This window comes from Rhinopithecus bieti, unplaced genomic scaffold (genome assembly GCF_001698545.2).
Source record: "Rhinopithecus bieti isolate Rb0 unplaced genomic scaffold, ASM169854v2 scaffold_20477, whole genome shotgun sequence".
In the NCBI taxonomy this organism is placed as follows: domain Eukaryota; kingdom Metazoa; phylum Chordata; class Mammalia; order Primates; family Cercopithecidae; genus Rhinopithecus; species Rhinopithecus bieti.
In genome coordinates this window covers 87,667-106,457 of record NW_016810038.1, presented here as the reverse complement: position 1 = coordinate 106,457, position 18,791 = coordinate 87,667, and the positions used below count along the sequence as shown (strand labels likewise).

The 18,791-nt window shown below is 51.5% G+C and overlaps 1 protein-coding gene and 1 long non-coding RNA gene across 3 annotated transcripts in view; one reads left to right on the top strand and one right to left on the bottom strand.

The window, feature by feature from the left end:
* The window catches only part of LOC108541616 (cadherin-4), a gene marked incomplete at its 3' end in the record, with an annotated part of 687,309 nt that overhangs the window by 582,886 nt on the left and 85,632 nt on the right, over positions 1 to 18,791 (top strand). The window lies entirely within an intron of this gene.
* Positions 8,616 to 18,233, bottom strand: LOC108541650 (uncharacterized). Of its 2 annotated transcripts, none has more exons than XR_001889015.1 (3): positions 18,133 to 18,233; positions 11,879 to 11,988; positions 8,616 to 10,154 (listed from the first exon to the last, which is right to left on the bottom strand). It is a non-coding gene; the product is annotated as an uncharacterized LOC108541650 (long non-coding RNA). The 2 variants fall into 2 exon arrangements; XR_001889014.1 differs by lacking the exon at positions 8,616 to 10,154 and adding an exon at positions 11,360 to 11,738.

Below are 18,791 nucleotides of genomic sequence, written 5' to 3'. Positions count from 1 at the left end.
AAAAAAAAAAAAAAAAAAAAAAAAGAACAGACTTCTTCACCCTCCTCCTAAGACCACAAAATGAAGTTAAATTTTCTGAGTGTTGACAGCTGAAGCACGAGGTTTCTTCAAGGACGGTGTTGAAAACTCAGGTCGTCTTTCCAAACCTCACTCCTTTCTGGGACCCCTTGGCCACTTTCTTTATCCCATAATCACAGCAATAAGTGGGTTTATGGCGTGGGTTGATTTTTCTCACTCTACATAGTTCTTAAGTTGATTAATTTTTTTTCCTTTCATCCCTCCTTCGTTCCTTCACCCCATGGCTTTAAAAGCTATCTTTATAGGCCAGACACACTGGCTCATGTCTGTAATCCCAGCACCTTAGGAGGCCAAGGTGGGTGAATCAGTTGAGGCCAGGAGTTCGAGACCAGCTGGACAACATGGTAAAACCCAATCTCTACTGAAAATACAAAAAATTAGCCAGGCGTGATGGTGCATGCCTGTAGTTCCAGCTGCTTAGGAAGCTGAGGCATGAGAATCACTCAAACCCAGGAGGCAGAGTGAGCCAAGATCATGCCAGTGTACTCCAGCCTGGGCAACAGAGTAGGAGTCTGTCTCAAAAACAAACAAATAAACAAACAAAAACTATAATAATACCAAAATGCAGAGTGATAGATCTAGCTCTTGCCCCAACACCAAGCTTCCTCCTAAGAATGTTACTGAGCCCTGACAAAGGACAAGGCACTATTCTCAGTGCCTCACATAAAGATCTCGGTTAATACTCACCCAAACTTAGGAGGGTGAGACCATTTTTATCTCTGATTTACCAGAGGGGAAACTGTGGCAAAAAGGAAGTTAAGTGACTTGCTCAAGATTACAAGGCAGAAAATGGAAGCAGAATTTGAACCCAGCGGGTCTAGACCCAAAGCTGACTCCCACCTGCCATGCTCCAAGGCACTGCTGTTACATGATCAGCTGCCTGCTTGATTCTCACACTTGTCATGTCCAACCGAACATCTCACACTCCCCATGGGCTTCTCCAAGGTTAGTGGCAGCTCTGTCCTCCTGCTGCTCTGCTCAGGCCTTGGAGTTCTTCTTGATGCCTCTTTGCCCACATCTCACATCCGATTTGTCTGCAGATTTTGCCAACTCTACCTTCTGAATAGATCTAGAAGAGGCTGCGTCTCCCACCGCCATGGTGTGCTCTGACCCCAGCCACCATCCTGTGTTATCACCGCAGCCTCCTCATGGTCCGCCCTGCTTCTGCCCTTGACTCCTCCTGCAGGCCAAACAGCAAGAGCAAGGGGTCCCTCTAGAATGCACATCAGATAGCGCCCCTTCTGCTCAAAACTCCCGGATGGCATCATCCCTTCTCACGGGGGTGGAAGTCGGAGTCCCTGTGAGGTCTTCCTGGGCCTCCTGGGCATAACCTGCTCCCATTTCCTATGAACTTCCTCCTTGCTTGCTCCACACCTGCCATCCTGGCCTCCTTACTGCCCCTCAGCCATGCCAGCAAAGCTCCTGACCCAGTGCCTTTGCCTCCCTGGGCACTCCTGGTCTTTTCTGGCTGGAATGCTCTTGCCTCAACACTCACGTGACTTGTCTCCTCACTCCATCCAGGCCTCTGCTCCAGGGCCACCCTGTCAGAGAAGGCCTTCTGATGCCCTTAAGGAAAATTGTGTCTATGAGAACAGCACCACCAGCCCCCGTGCTAAGGAGAACATGTACAAGACAGGGCGGTGATGGGGGCGGGGGGGTTTCAAGAATAACACATTTTATATAAGCTGGTCAATGTTCCAGGGAAGGAAATATTTTCAGCAAAGACCTCCACAAATGTTTGTTCTCGGGTGAATTAAATAAGCCACTATATCACACCTACTGCATGCATTAGGGTGCGCTGGGTCCTTCGAGACACGTTGATGACCTGGGATAGCATTCACTCACCAGGCTGCCCACCTTGCTCACCTGGTGGCCTTATGCCCTCCTACCTGTCTCCTCACCTCTGCTTTTGAGCAAGGTAGAGGAAAATGTGCGTAGCTGTTACCGTTTAAGAAGGGAGAAGTGTGTGTGTGTGTGTATGTTTCCTTATTTTAAAAAAATGATACAATAAATAAAAAATGAACAAATGTGGGGAAGGAAGAGGCCAGGATGGAAGGGATAGGAATAGAAGCTGAACATCTCAGAACAGACCTCGGTGGATTTGACTTTGAAATATTTTTACAAAGTTATCTTTTACAATACATTAACAAAGCAATCCCTAAAAATCAAAAGCAAAATGGAATCAATGAGTCTGTCTATCAAGTTGGTGACATTGCTACACAGGTGGGAATTATTTTAAGTGACTTTAAGACATGATAATTTTTCTTATATATTCCTGGTGGGATATAGTCCAAGACCAAAAAGAAAAATCGTAACTACTTTCAGTAATCATATTGTTTGTGATTTATTGGTATTGCTATTTTGAGACGTTGTTTGTTCTTATGGTATAAAGCGAATGAATAAGTATTGAGGACCAGGATTATTGGTATGGGAGAAAGGAGATACAGATGTGAAATCAATGATTTCTACTACCTTGCAGTCCTCAATTTGGTTTTAGATATTAATGTGAGCTCCTGATATATGACATCTTTTTTTAAAAATGTGTTTCCTAGCTCTATCCATTATAAGGAAATAAAAGACAAGCCCAATAGCACTGAACACCCAAGACCCTAGGCTATGGCCTCTAAGAAATTTTAATTCCACACAGGAAATGTACAAGATAAGACCAGAACACTTTGCCACACCAGCAGACAAACGAACACTCAGAGATGACAGGGTCACACCCAACAGGACACCCAAATCAACTTGAAGATGCTCCCATTGTTCAAAATGGAACCGTTTCAGTATAGCAATTGCAGCAGATAGAAATAGATCTAGTAGGTTAGATTCATCAGTATTCTTTACAAATAAATAAATCTCACGGGTCACCCTTGAGGAAGCTAAGTAACCAACTTATTATTTTGAAAACAAGAAAATAAAGCAAAAGAACTAAGCATTTTCCTGACATTTCTGTATGCCCAGTGCCTCCAGGTAATGTGATGGGAAGTTGTACTTCATGAAGTTTTTCACCTGATAAATGAGGTAGAGGTGATGAAGCATTTCTATTTTGTGATCTTTAATGAAATAACACATCTAGACAATGATCATCAGTGGCTGCTAAACTCCCAAAAAATTAATAAATAAAAGAGATACAGTGGCAACGAGACCAAGAAAAAGAGAAAAAACAGACATTATCTGCTTCTAATGAAAGCACCCACCATCCACCACCTGTGAAATATTTGCCTCCCCCCATTACACATGATCCTGACCTGGCCTCTGGATCTTACCACCATGTGTAGGATACAGAGGAGAGAGAGACAGATTAAATTTCGCTGTAGGGAGAAGCCAGCAAAATCCAGTCTTGGGGAAACTGTAGGACCAATGATCTGATTTCCTCAGCACATAAATCACAAGAAGATAGAACGAGAGGGAAGAACCTCTCGATTCAAGGGGAATCTAAGAGAACAATCAGCTGGTGGCAGTGTGTGCCCCACCTTCGGAATCCACTTCTTGCTCAGTTCCTGAGGGGCAGGTCCTGAGGAAATGGACTGCTTCCCAAGGCTCTTCCTTCCCTTTGCTGATGGCCTCCATGTGGGAGTCCTGCAGGCTTGGCTCAGCTCCCAGCCTCTGCACTTCACTTCTGTGTGGCCTTGGCTCAGACACTTAGCCGCTCTGTGCCTTTGCTTCCTCACTTATAAGCTAGGCATGATGATTTTACCCGCCTCATAGTGTGCTTGTAAAGATAAGATAAGCAGTCCCTAACCTTTTTGGCACCAGGGACTGGTTTCCCGGAAGACAATTTTCCTATGGCCCCGGGGAGGGAGGATGTTTCCAGGATGAAACTGTTCCAGCTCAGATCATCAGGCATTAGACTCTCATAAGGAGTGTGCAGCCTCCATCCACATGTGCAGGTCACAATAGGATCCTTGCTCCTGTGAAAGTCTAATGCCACCACTGACATCACAGGAGGTGGAGCGCTGGCAACTGTGACAGTCATGCTCGCCTGGCCACCACGCACCTCCAGCTGTGCAGCCCATGTCCTGACAGGCCACAGACCTGTACTGGGTTGGGGACCTTGCTTTAAGCAATCACTCCTCCTTCCCTGACCTCGCCCCCAGCAGCCAATAACGTACTTTCTGTCTCTATGGATTTGCCTGTCCTGCATACTTCATGTCAATGGAAGGAGGTATTATGTGGGGGTTGTGTACGGCTTCTTTCGCTGATCATAATGTTTTCGAGGTTCAGCCACACTGCGGCTCATATCAGACCCTAGTTCCTTTCAGGGTCAAATAACATTTCATTGTGTGGATGGACCACGTTTAGCCACTCAGCAGCTGACGGACACTTGGCTGGCTGGTCTCCACTTTGAGTCTATTATGAATGTGCTGCTAGGCACGTCTGTGTGCAAGGCTTTCTGTGGACAGATGTTGATTCTTAGGGCATCTGCCCAGCAGTGGGATTGCTGGGTCACACATGCAGCGGCTCTGCTCACCTTTCTGGAGGCCACGAGCCTGTTTTCCACAGCAGCTCTGTGGGCGTCGTGTAGAGGAAGCCCTGGCGAGTGGGTGCTCCTCTGCCAAGCATTAAATATGGACTCACCACTGAGGATGGACTTGGACTCCAGGAGCCCCCGGGACGCTCCCTCTGTGCCAGCGCCCATGGGCTGGAGATGGGCGGGTGACTGTGGGCCCCTTGCTCAGTCTCCAGTTTTGGGGCTGACGTCTCTGCCCCTAGGGAGTCTGTGCAGCCCTCCTCCAGCCCCCAGTCCCCTTGGACCAGGGACAAAGCTCATTTCCCTCATCCCTCTGCCCCTGGCCCGCTGGAGCGGGAGGGACGAGGCTCCTGCCTCAGGCGGCCCTGGGGCTGGGAGGCAGGTGTGGGAAGTGCAGGTGGGCGGTTCGGTGTGTTTGGCAAGCCAACCCAAACTCCCATTAAATGCTGTGGAAACCTTTGCAGGTCCCAGATCTCTGAAGCTTTTTTCTGGCCCCATAGCCCTGCCCCATGGCCTGCCCCTTCATGGGGACTGGCCCCAAGCCCACTCCCGCATTCCACCCCGAGGCCCCACCCCCACACCCCTTCACATGACCCAGATCCATCTCCTTGGAGCCCCCCGCCCCAGGTGAAATTGAGCATGCCTCCTGTTCTCACTAGACAGCGGCTCCAAGGGAGGCAGGCGAGTCCTCTCTTGTCAGAGGCCACGTCCCTGCACCTGCGTGGCACGGCACATCCCAGGGCTCAGCGTTCTGTGTGGAAAATACTCAAGTCCATCCAATACTCAAGCTCAGAGATAGCGGGCCCTGAGCATTCTTCCTCAGGACCCTCCCTGGACTTCCACCGCCTGCCACACTCCACCTGTCCCCCGGCATTCAGGAGGGCAGCACACACCTCCCAGGGCCTCTGGCCCAGGGCCACCACCTCCCAGGACCCTCAGGACCTGGCCAGCCCAGGTTACCCCATTTCTGCTGCTGGTGAGGTGGGGCTGGGCTGTCAGGAGCCCCAGAAAATCTGCAGCGGCCCCACCTCCCAGGCCTCCCCCTCGCTGAGCTTGTCCACCTCAACAGACGCCCTAGCACATGCTCTGGAGAGACACTGAAATGAACATGGTCCCCCTTCCTCACCCATTAAGCTCTTCCCCCAAGGCTAGAATCCATCGCAGGCGGGCCCTGCAGAGCAGCAGGAGCGGGCGGTGCTGGCTTCACTCCAAGGTCAATTACTTCTGCTTCTGGGTACCCTTTCTTGCCCCTGAACATCTTGCTCTTGGTCACGTGCGCTGAGTCTCGGACCTGCAGGAGCTTGCTAACTGCTCACCTCCGCTCCTCTATCCCAACGCCCTGCTTGTTGATGGTGCAGGAACCTGCTGCTGCAATGAGGACATTGAAATGTCAGTTGGGAGGGCTCCTGGAGTGGGGGTTTGAAGCTGAGCTCCGAAGGCCTCGAGGGCAGGGAAAGGGAAGAACCATGGGAAAGGGGGCTGGGGTCTTGCCCCTCCTGGAGGCGCTGGCTACCCTCAGCTCTTGGGGGAGCTTTTGTGAATGGAGTTTGCTTGAAATCCATCTTCTCAGCCCCATCACGGGCCTCACACTGGCGTCTGTCCCTGGTAGACCAGGCGGCCAGAGCTTCCTTCCTGTGGCTGCCCTGACCACATCTGGCACTGGGAACATGCCCTGCACTTGAGGATAAATGAACACGAAATTTCAATTAAAAGGATAAATCATGGTGATGGGTCCTCATGGTGACCAGCAAAGATCTGGCCCACTTCCAGGCTGAACTCCACATGAGAAGTAGCCATTTCTTTGTAAAAAGTTGTCCATTTTAGCGAGCAGTAAATTCTCAAGGGAAGAGCCCCAGGCCTCGGTTAGCAGGGCCTGTGCTCAAATCCCTGCACCTGCGGAGGCTGCACCCCCTCCAGGACGGGTGAGTCCCTTGGCCACGGCCAGGCCTGACACCCCGAATGTGCCACTCCCTGACCTTCCATTAATACCAGCTTTTCACTAGCTTCTGCTCTTCTGCTTCTCCTGAACCACACAGCAGGTCCCTGTCCTCATCAAACTTTGATGCCAAACAAAGCAAGTGTCCAGCAGGCCCCAGTGCAGCCCCTTCCCCCTCAGGACCCCAGGCCCACCCTGCACACCCCCATGTGGTCCCTCCAGACTCCTGGGCTGAGTTGGGGAACAGGGATTCCTCCACAGCATACCACTCCTGCAGTGGGATTCCCAGCGTTAAGGGGAGAAGGCGTCACTGGCACGTGGTGCGCCCAATTCCGAATCCTGCAGCCCCTCCAGCATCTGCCTTCATTCCCACAGAGGCTGAGAGGCTCATGGCTTCCAGATGGCCATGAGATGTGGCACAGGCACCTGATAGGCAGGACAGGCTGGGAGCCTTGGGCCTGGGCAGGAGCGGCTGGAGTCTGCCTGTGTCCACTTCCTCCTTCCATCTCCTTTGGCTGGGGGACCACCTTGCCCACTCGTCCTGCAGGTTGGGTGGATGCAGCTGCCATCCCAGGCCTGGTAGATGTGCCCATTCCAATCTCCAGCCATGGCAGCTGCTTCAAGGTTGGGATAAGATCCAATGAGTGTCTGCCCCAGGACATTCGATGGAGCTGTCTGGAGAGAGCCACCTTCCCTACTGAGGCTGGTGAGTCAGAGCAGGGGCACCAGGGCCAGGACACCTGGGTTCTGGATCCCAGCTCAAGGGCTTGTGAGCTGTGTGATCTTGGGTGAGTGACTCAACCTCCCAGTGCTGGAGTTTCCTCATCTGTAATGGTGAAGGACTGCATATGAATGGCCTTGTCTGTATTAATGGCACTGCCTTGTGGGGTTGTGGTGATGAGTAAGTGAGTGGATGGATGTAATGTGCCTAGTGTATTAGTTCATTTTCACACTGCTATAAAGATACTACCCAAGACGGGGTAGTTTATAAAGGAAACAGATTTAATTGACTCACAGTTCCACAAGGCTGGGGAGGCCTCGGGGAAACTTACAATCAGGGCAGAAGGCAAAGGGGAAGCAAGGACCTTCTTCACTTGGCAGCAGGAGAGAGAAGTGTGAGCAGGGGAAATGCCAGACATTTATGAAACCGTCAGATCTCTTGAGACTCACTCACTATCATGAGAACTGCATGGGGGAAACTGCCCCCATGATCCAGTCACCTCCCACCAGGTCTCCCTCTCAACACCTGGGGATTACAAATCAAGACGAGATTCAGGTGGGGACACAAAGCCTAACCATGTCACCTGGGGTACTGCCTGGCACTGTGAACTGGTTAGGGAAGCATCCATTGTCATTACCATCATCACTGGTTCTACGACCTCTATTTCTGTGCCCCTGACACTGATGCTATTACTAGTACTGTCATGATTGTACTGTTAGCCTATTGCTGTTACCCCTCGGGCTGCTATGCTGATGGGATGTAAGTACAGAAGTCTGAGGCACCAGAGGGGAGAGTACCTGTGAGTCTGAGGGGTGGGCTGAGCGAGTGCTGAGAGCCCCGTCAGAAGGGACCGCCTGGTAATGGACTGAGCGTGGCACTCAGCCCCCATGAGTGAATGAGCACAGTACTCAGCCCGCATGATCCAGCCATGCCTGAAACCCACACCACTCCAGGATAGCAGCCAGTATATTGCCTTTTTGCTTGAGCCAGTTACAGTGGGATTTCTGACGCTTCCAATGGACAAGACCTAAATATGCCATCATGCAGTAAAAGCCTAAATTAAATCTTTTATTCTTGTGGTCTGGGACCTCCAGGCTGGATATACAGATATTTCTTGTCCCTTGTCCCTTGTTTCATTCAATCATCCACTCTGGTTTGCAGAGCACTTTCTGTGTGTCTACTAGTGTGCGGAGCTCTCTTGGGGAGACAGCAAACATGGTATTCAGGCATTATTACTGATTAAATTAATGATTAAACCAATACTCAGCCCACATTTAGTGACACAGCATAGTACTCAGCTCTCATTGTTGACAACACAAAAAGTCCAGATTTATTCACAAACGTCAGTACTCAGCCCTCATTTATTGACAAAGCTCAGTATTCAACCCACATTATTAAGCAGAGTACTCAGCCTTTATTACTGATTGAGCACAGGACCCAGACCCTATGACTGACTGAGCACAGTACTCAGCCCTCATAACTGACCAAGCACAGTACTCAGCCCTCATAACTGACTGAGCACAGCACTCAGCCCCCATGAGTGACCAAGCACAGCACTCAGCCCCCATGAGTGACTGAGCACAGCACGCAGACCCATGAGTGACGGAGCACAGCACTCGGCCATCAGTATTGAATTACAGACATCGCAGATCCTCAGTTGCCATCTCTCATATACTCTTGGCAACAGCTCTGCAGGCTGGATTTTAAAAATCCCATTTCCAGATGAGATAAAACCTTTCCACTGTTGGCAACAGCTCTGCAGGCTGGATAAAATAATCCCATTTCCAGACGAGGAGATAAAACCATTTCCCAAAGTGAAGAGCCAGTGAGGAGGCGCCCCCTCCTCCGTGTCTCCATGAGCACTGCCTGGAGGCACAGGGTGGCTAGAGTGGGAGACAGCCATTCCGGCAGGTCTCCTTCCCATTGGCCCAGCATGGGTCACATGTCCTTCCTGGCCAATCACAGTGCCCAGAGAGCTGCACTCTCATTGGTCCATGTGGGGTCCCATGGCTGTCCTGGGGCCAGGTGGGAGGGTTCCCCCATGCAGCCCACGCAGAGGAAGGGTGGACCAGGGCGATTTCCAGAGGCTGGCAGAAGTGGGTCTCCGCAGGTAAAGCCTGGGCTGATGGCAGTCTCCTTCTCTGGCCCGACTCCAGCCTCATGGCTTCCTCGCTGCCCCTAAATGCCCTCCTTTACTGCCCCTTGCCCCCCTCACTCAGCTGCCTCTCCTTCTGGAGCCTAGGGCCTGGGATCTGGGGCCTGGGGTCTGGGGTCTGGCCTCCATCTTTTCTGCTGGACTCTGTCCCCCTTGGACTCCTACCACCCCTGCACCTGTGCTCCAGCCCAGGCAGGGTCTAAGCTCCCTGCATCTTCCAGCCCAGCTCCCAAGGGACAGGACCCTGCTCCCTTATCCCCAGTGGACTGGCACATTTACAGGGGCAGACAGGTCCTGTTAGAGGAAAGTAGACATTGTGTGACAAGACCTTCCAGAGGCAGGTGGGGATGCGTGCATTAAATATCAATGAAGGTTTTCTGACGAGACTCCGGACTGCTCATGTTGGAGCCAGAAAATGACAAGGACTAATCAGGGGAGGGCATGGGCGACACCTCTGAGGGCGAACACACCGCACTACAGGTTGTCACTTCGCGCTGCCCATCCCCGCAGTACCAGCCCCTCAGGCTGAAACAACAAAGAACCCCTCTCGACTTTGGACTTGGCTTTAGTTGTGTGGCTCCCTGACAGTCAGAGCTATTCCCAGCCCGAGTCAGAAGGAGAAGCTGCCTCCACTCTGGCTTCTGTGCAGTGACAGCCCTTGTTAGCCATCAAGTTCAAGGAGCTCCTTGGATGCCTCAGATCTTCCCCCAGACGAGAATCTCTTACTCTTCTGAGCAGCTGTCCAGGCACCGCTGGAGGCTGGTACTGCGTCGTCGTAGACCAGCTTCCTGAGCTTACAGTCCAGTGGGCGAGACAGAAAGAAGGCAGGCAACAAAATAAGAAAATAGTGTTCGTTTTTTGTCTTGTTTTGTTTTGTTTTAGAGAGATGTGGGCTCACTGTGTTGCCCAGGCTGGTCTTGAACTCCTGGCCTCAAGTGATTCTCCCACCTCAGCCTCCTGAGCATCTGGGTCTACAGGCATGTGTCACCATGTCCAACTAAGTTGTTTTTTATTTGTTTTTTATTGTCTTTAAAGGCAGGGTGTGTTGCCCAGGCTGGTCTTGAACTGCTGGCCTCAAGCAATCCTCCTGCCTCAGCCTCCCGAAGTGCAGGGATTACAGGTGTGAGCCACCGTGCTGGCCAGTGTTCTTAATAATAATAATAATAATAATAATAATAATAATAATAATAAAATAGCTGGCCATGACAAGGGCTTGGACAACAATTCCACTGGGTGTGGTGGGCACTGCTAGTGTAGCCAGGTCCCCTGGGAGCCAGCCACCCCGTCCCTGCCGTCATGAGGTCGACTTGCTTTGCTCATGATTCACAGCAGACACCTCCCAGAAGACGGAGCACGGCTGAGGGCCGCAGCTGTGCTGGGAGGTGCCTGGGAGGAGGGTCGGCCCACAGAGGCAGCCTCCTGGCCTCAAGGCTCAGTTCATACACCAGGGCTTCCCATGGGGTGAGGCTGAATGACCCAGGCTGAGACATCACTCATCCCTCCCGCTGGTTCTAGAGGCTTTCCCTAGTCATTCACTCGTGTGAGAATCCCTGTCTTGGGCTCTGTTGACAGGGACCCCAACCCAAGACACAGGGATCCAGAGGTCCAGGTGGGCCTCTCTGTGGCTGAGGCCCGGCCCTGAGCGCCACAGTCAGGTCGCCCTCTGGTCCGCTCTCTCCTGCCGGGCTCTGTGTTAAGTGCTCCCCAGACAGCACCAGGTCAGGCAGAGGCTTCCACTTGCTGCACCTGCAAAATCCGACTGTCCCTAGCAGAGGGACCCTGCCAGAAGGACCCTGGCTGCTCACAGGCTAGAGGGGAAGGCCGGACGGTTGGGTGACCCCAGGGCTCCGGGTTTGACCGGGCTCTGGCGTTGCGAGGAAGGGCTCCAGCTGTGTTTCCACTCTGGACTCATGCTTGACTCCAGATCCACATTGGTGAGAGAAGCTGATCGACCCAGCTTAGCTCCTGGGCCTGCCCATCAGCTACAGGGAGGGTGAGGCACCTCGGTTGTATTGCCAGGACCACTCACCATGGGAGAACAGTGACGCCCCTGGAGTCAACTAGGCCTTTGTTTCCAGCAGAGCCAGGAGAGTCTCCTGCAATCCCACGCCAAAAATTCAGGAGGTGCCTCTCTCTGTTTATTTGATGCAACCTGAAGGGCATTTTTGAGAAGGAGCTAATTCACGATTCCCCGCCGGGCAAGTCTGTGAGAACATATTCTTGCCTTTTGTTAGCATTCATATGACTTTGAGGGGCTTTTTATCACTGCTAAAACTCAAAGTATGTGTGAACGGTTCCGTATGAAGGTGTCAATGTCACACAGCAAATGACCTCTCACGTCACATCCCGGGCTTTTCTGCTCATCACAAGAACCTAACTGAACGTAATGGAAGGCAGAATTTCATCATGCATGAAAAGTATTTCAGAAAATGCAAGAAATACAAACATCTTCAAGCCTCTTAAGTAATGTTCAAGAATCAAGGAAGAGTTGGGGGGAAAACAAGTAAGAACACTTACCCAGCCTCACATTTGTCCCATTCATTGTATGAGAACAGGTTTCACGTCGCTGAATCTTGCTGGTTATCCAGCACCATGGCAAGGGCTTTGGAATTACACTTTGCATCAACCTAGAAGAATCGCACACAGCACAGGGTTAAAATTTTATAATCACTTTCCATTGAAGTGAAGTTCTAGTCCAGGACCTTGGAGAGAGACTTTTAAAAGTGTGGGTGGGGGGCCTGGTACACTGGCCCATGCCTGTAATCCCAGCACTTTAGGAGGCTGAGGCAGGAAGGTTACGTGAGGCCAAGAGTTCAAGACCAGACTGGCCAACATAGTGAAACCCTATCTCTACAACAAATTTAAAAATTGGCCAGGCGTGGTGGTACACACTCCGGGCCCAGGTACTCGGGAGACTGACGTGGGAGGATCACTTCAGCCCAGGAATTCAAGGCTGCGGTGAGTCGTGATCATGCCACTGCACTCCAGCCTGGGCGACAGAGCAAGACCCTGTCTCAAAAAAACGGGGCTTCACTTATCACTTGCATCCCCCAAAGCTTCATTTGTAGAGCTGGTTGGGGTGAGAGAAGGGGCCAGGATGGTCATCTCCTGTGGAGTGTCCAGGGGCCCTGAGAAGACACTCAGACCCTGTGGATGGCAGGGAGGGAACTCTTCTGCCCCCTTCCTGCTTTCAGAGGCTACTTAGGCAGGCAGCGTGACACTGAAACAGGAGCTGGGAACTCTGCCCAGGTCATCATTTACTCGTGAACCTTCATCACGTCCCTCAGCCTCTCTGAGCCTCAGTCGCTCCGTCTTCAGAATGGGTGGGTGAGATGGTCAGGTGGGGCTGGCACACTGGGGTTTTTTCCAATGGTCCCTTAAGGAACTCCAGGGGTCGGGGGTGGGGGTTCCTGGGTCTCCTCTTCTGTGCCTGCTTCAGGGTGAATGAGGAGGCTTCTGAAGCTATGGTAAGGACACATAAGTCTGGGAACTGTGATTTGCCCTAAGGAGCCCGGGGCAGACACAGTGAGAAGCAGGCTGAGGACCAACCTTGGGGAGCCCCAGTGACGCCATGGTGAGGGGAGACCGGAGCACCCCCGTGGGTCTGTCCCTCCCCAGTCCTCCCAGCCTCCGGGAGCTGCTTCCTCCTCTTCCGTGTGCTCTGGGACCTGTGTATCATCCAGGCCGGCCCTCTGCAGGTTGCTGGGTCGGCCACACCTCTCTTCCTCCCTCCTGTCTCCCTTCTCTGTGGCCTCCCTTCCTGTTCATTTTCCCTGGTGCAGAAGCTCCCACATTCTCTCCAATCACTCTCCAAGCCCTCACCTCCATCCCCACCTTTCTCTGCCTGCTCACTGTCTCTTCCTCTGGGTCTCGGGGTGGCCCTTTCTGCTCCAGGGAGGCCTGCTTAGGGCCAGGACAGCCTTGGGTTTCCCTGTGTAGCTGGGTGACCAGGACGGTCTACCTGCCTGTCTGCCCTGCCCCCTGGGCTGCCTTCCTTGTTTCACTTGTTTGTCCAGGAACTGCTGGGCCCTACCTACCAACAGGCCATCCCTGGGGACCGGCAGCCACGTGTGTGTTCTAGGGCGTGGAGAAGGGTGTGGAGGGGAAGGCAGGAGGTAGGGAGGTAGGGAGGCCCCAGCTGTACAATGCAGGCAGGAGAACAGACGGAAACCCTGAGAAAACCCTGATGTTGGCAGCAGGAAAACCAAGAAGCTCAAGCAGGAGCATGGGCCACGGCCATGGGGAAGCTACAGGTGCAAATGGGCGAGTCGCCTTCTTCCCTCCAGGCACCCGTGAGACTCAGATCCTAAAAGAAAATGGCCTCTCTCGGCTGGGCGTGGTGGCTCACACCTGTAATCCCAGTACTTTGGGAGACTGAGGTGAGCAGATCACCTGAGGCTGGGAAGCTCAAGACCAGCCTGGCAACATGGTGAAACCCCATCTCTACTAAAAATACAAAAATTAGTTGGGTGTGGTGGGGGGGGATGGTGCCTGTAGTCCCAGCTACTTGGGAGGCTGAGGCAGGAGAATCACTTGAACCCAGGAGGTGGAGGTTGCATTGAACCAAGATTGCACCGCTGCACTCCAGCCTGGGTGGCAGAGTGACACCCTATCAGGGAGGGAGGGAGGGAAGGAGGAAGGGAGGAAGGAAAGAAAGAAAAAGAAAGAGAGAGAGAAAGAAGAGAAGAAAGGAAAAGAAAAGAAAAGAAATTGCCTGTCTCAGCAGGCCAAGTGCAAGTCCGCCTGCCTGGGTCCTGTGCCTTTGGGATGGGGCAGGACGGCCACGGCACCTGCTGACACCATCCAGAGCTTTTACTCAGCAGAGAGAGGGGAACTGCTCCAGGCAGCTCAGAACCCCCAACAGGCTGCAAAGGCAAGGGCCTGCGATCTGTTTTCCTGGAAACATCTCTGGGCTTAATATCATAGAAGGAGAAAGCTGAAACACTTCGCTAAAGAATTGCATCCTGCTGGAAGAACTTGATCCAGAAGATTTTAAAAGCATCTTTAAAATGCTGGGACAGGAACCAAGGGAGGCTTGATGAGTAGCAGGGCAAAGCCCATGCCACCCCTTCCCATTCTGAAAGGATATCCCACCGGGTATGTGTGGGGGAGTGTGTGTTGTGTGCGTATGTATTGTGTTCTGTGTGTGTGTATTCGTGCGTATGTATATTTGTGTTTGTGTATGTTTGTATGTATATTGAATGTGTGTGTGGTATGTGTGTATGGGTGCACTGTGTGCATGTGTGTGCATGTATGTGTGTTGAGTGTATGTGTGTGTGTGTATTGTGTGTTATGTGTGCATGTGTTTGTATGTATTTGTGTTTGTATGTGCTTGTGTATGTGTATTGTGTGCGTTTGTGCATATGTGCTGCGTGTGTGTGGCGTTTGTGTATGTGTTTGTGTATGTTTGTGTATTGAGTGTATGTTTGTGTGTACTGTGTATGCATGTCTGTGTTTGTCATGTGTACATGTTGGTGTGTTTGTGTGCATAGTGTCTGTGTGTGTATTGTGTATTTGCATGTTGTGTGTTTATGTGTTTGTGTATTTAGTGTGTTTGTGTTGTGTGTACATGTATGTGTATAGTATATTTATGTGTTGTGTGTGCTTGTGTGTACATGTATGTGTGTTGTGTGTAAGCATGTGTATTTGTATTGTGTTTGTGTACATGCGTTGTGTGCGTATGTATGTGTACATGAATGTGTGTTTGTGTATGGGTGTATTGTATGCTTGTGTGGTGTGTATGGGTGTAGTGTGTGTGTGTGTTGTGTACATGTCTGTGCATTTGTGTGCATGGCGTGTGTGTCCAGGGCTGTGCAAGGCAATGGTCAAGACCAAACTGACTCACTCTGACCCTGACTTTCTCCAAGGCCTTCCTTGCCCAGTGCCCCAAGGGGTCTCCCAGACCTTTCTCTCCCCTGCAATCTTATCCTGATGTACAACAACAAGTTGAGGGGATGTCATTCGTGGGGAAAGCCCTAATTCTGAGAGTGTCTGTTTTCGTCTGTGAGCTGACAAGAGAGACCTTCCCGACNTGTGGTGTGTATGGGTGTTGTGTGTGTGTGTTGTGTACATGTCTGTGCATTTGTGTGCATGGCGTGTGTGTCCAGGGCTGTGCAAGGCAATGGTCAAGACCAAACTGACTCACTCTGACCCTGACTTTCTCCAAGGCCTTCCTTGCCCAGTGCCCCAAGGGGTCTCCCAGACCTTTCTCTCCCCTGCAATCTTATCCTGATGTACAACAACAAGTTGAGGGGATGTCATTCGTGGGGAAAGCCCTAATTCTGAGAGTGTCTGTTTTCGTCTGTGAGCTGACAAGAGAGACCTTCCCGACCGTGCACGTGCACGGGGACAGCTCTGTCTGGCAGGAGGACCCGGTGCAGGGGCCTTCCGGATGGGTGGGTCTCTCCCTCCCCCGGAATCTGGGTGGTGTAACTCTCCCCAGCTTCCGCCCTTGAAAGCTTAGGGACTCCACCTCCAAGGTGTCTGCGATTCAAAACCACACAGGGTGACTTTTCTCCAGTTTCAAGTTCATTTGAAATCAGGCAAATCCTCCTCCCTGCCAGAACTTTTCATGTCATCTGGCCATTTCTGAGGACGAGAACCAGCCTTCCAAGCAGAAGTCCCTGGGTGAACACTATCGCGGAGCCCATAAGTTATTTTAATGTAGACATCACTTTAAACTAACCTTTCACCATCTGTTCTGTCCTCTAATAACAAAGGCGGAAGCGCGTGGGTCTCCGCAGCATCCTAAGGCGGTTGGCGCGGCGGAGGCCCCTGTCTGTGCTCTCTCTTCACGGCCCATCGTGGGCTTCTGCAGTGTCTTTCTCATCTGCCAGACACAAATCAAGGGGAAAACTGCTCTCCCCTGACCTGGTGGATTCACTCGCACAGTATTTCTTCTTAATATGGTAAACTGTGGAGAATTCAGAGCATTTTGAGAGCCGATGCTCAGAGCCCCTAGACGCACACCACCCGCAGCCGCTCGCTGCCCGCCGTATTTCAGAGGCCACCAAACGGGCCTGGAGAATAAGCAAATGTGGCCTGATGGCCAAAACGTAATGAGCTTTCCTTGAAAAAAAAAAATTCTCTTTAAATAGGCGGTGGATTTTTTTCAGCAGTCTCCTCATTAAATTTCCCTATGGAAGAGGGATTCGTTCGTCCAAACTAGCAGTAGTACACGGTGAATCTATGATCCATCCCTCAGGCTGCTGCAGACCCCATCCCTCACGCCTACGATCCATCCTTGCCTCCCCGTCCCTTGCCTCCAGAAGACTGGACCTGGCTCCATGTGTTCTCATCAGCCCAGTGCCACTCAGCCACTCAAGGGCCTACTGTGTGCTCCGAGTGCAAAGCCAAAGCAGCGTCCATACTCATCAGCCCTCAGAGAAGCGCCGGGCTCCAGGACGGCAGGACTGGTGGGCTCCGTACTCCACCTCAGCTGCCTGCTCTCCTGGGAATGTGTTCTCTTAACCTTTCTCCCACCCCCAAGGGACAAGTCGTTGGAGGGGACAGGAAGGGGGGTTCCTCCCCTCTATCTAGACGTTGCCCCATAAACCCTGGTGACCAAACTTGGTGAAAACTCTCCATGGGTGGAGAAGAGATGGGCCTTGCCCATGGAAGGCCTGCAGGAATACCGTTGCTGGTGGCCTTGGGCAGTAGAGGGAAGGGTGATTAAGGCTTCGTTGGAGGCTTTTCCCATCAACCGCTGAGGGGCCCAGACCCGCCCTTCCCTCCATCGCTGTCTCGGAAGCCCTGCTTGGTGTGTGCGGCTCAGGGCAGAGCCGGGAAAGGGCCCTACCTGATCATGGGAAAGTAAGGAGGTGCATTGCGGCGGCGGAACAAAGATGCTCCTCACGGACTGCGGGTGTGTGCACATGGGCACAGGAGTGTGTGTGTGTGTGCGCGCATGCACGCGCGCACCACGGGCCTGCAGGCCTCCTCTCCTGGCGGTGTCTCACAGCACGTGAGCAGCCCCCCATTGGCACTGACCCCCATGGCACCTTTATAATGGAAACAGCATCTCCCTCTTCCTGTACGGAAAACAGCTTTTTTGCTATTACGACATGAGACAGTCTTGGGGTGGCCGGTGTGCCGGGCACTGCGCTTCTGCACATAGGAACAGCTCTGGTGTGCAAATGCTAAATGCTGGTTTAAGAAAGATGTTCTCCATCAGGCTGAATTCTCTACAAATTGGAGTTTTTCCAGGGGATGACTTGCTTTCTTTGATACGAATTAAGCTGGAAGGGATACTCTATCAAACGTGCTTTGAGCCTCTCCGAAGGCTAGCCTATGATAGTCATCGTGCTGCGGAGATGAGATGCCTGGTGAGAAGCCAGCCCTCTGTCTCTGAGATAAGGGCTACTCAGGCACGATAAAGCAGGCTTGGAAGTCGCTGCTGCATCTGCTCGTTGGCATCTGCTGGGTGTGACACCTAGGCCACACGTGGGGTGGTTGCAGTGGTCACGCTGTGTGTCATCAGAATTCAGAATGCATCTGCACTTCAAGGTCTGCAAGCTTCATGAAACCGAGGGGGCTGCTTTTTCTGTCTTGTTCTCTGCTCTGGAAAGGTTTCCAGAAATTCCAGGGCAAGCTGACCTGTCTTGAGTTCTTTTAGGAGGAATTTCCTGAAGTCATACGGTATCTCCAGGTGTGTGTTCTCTGCTAGTCAAGTTTAAAATTGTATATTTTCTCAAAAAATAATCAATTTCATAACAATTTTCACCTGTGCTTGCATAACATATAGCGAAGAAAATGCTTTAAAAAAAACTTACCTTTTTTCTCTGACGTTTATCAAAGACGCAGCAGTTTCCTGAGGACTTTTCACCTAACTACAGCTCTGGAATCTATCGTTGTCCCGGTTTTTCTGTTTTCAAATTCTTTCTGTGTCATATTTATTGATGACTTTGGTGTCTGCTGCTTCCTGTTTTCTTGTTCCTTTCCTGGTGGGGTTGAGCGCTTGGTTCATTGGCTGTCATTCCATTTTGATTATGAAAACATTCAAGGTTATGAGGCTGCAGGGACTCAATCTCTGGGTTTCACTGTGTCACAGTCACGTAGTTATATTATTATTAAACAAAAGAAATATTTTTAAAAGCCTCTAAAAATAACTTTGGTTCCTGTTGACCCAATGGTTATTTTGCAGCATCATTCAAGTTTCTAAAAGGTCTTTTTTCAGTTTTATTATTACCTTTTAATTGCATCATTTCAGTTGAAGGTCCTAGTCAGGCCGAATGTGGCAGCTCACACCTGTAATCCCAGCACTTTGGGAGGCCCAGGTGGGAGGATCGCTTAAAGCCAGAAGTTCGAGACCAGCCTGGGAAACATAGTGAGACCTTGTCTGTACAAAAGAATTTCAGAAGTTAGCCGGGTGTGGTCGCCGGCACCTGTAGTCCCAGCTGCTCCAGGCTGAGGTGGGAGGATTGCTTGGGCA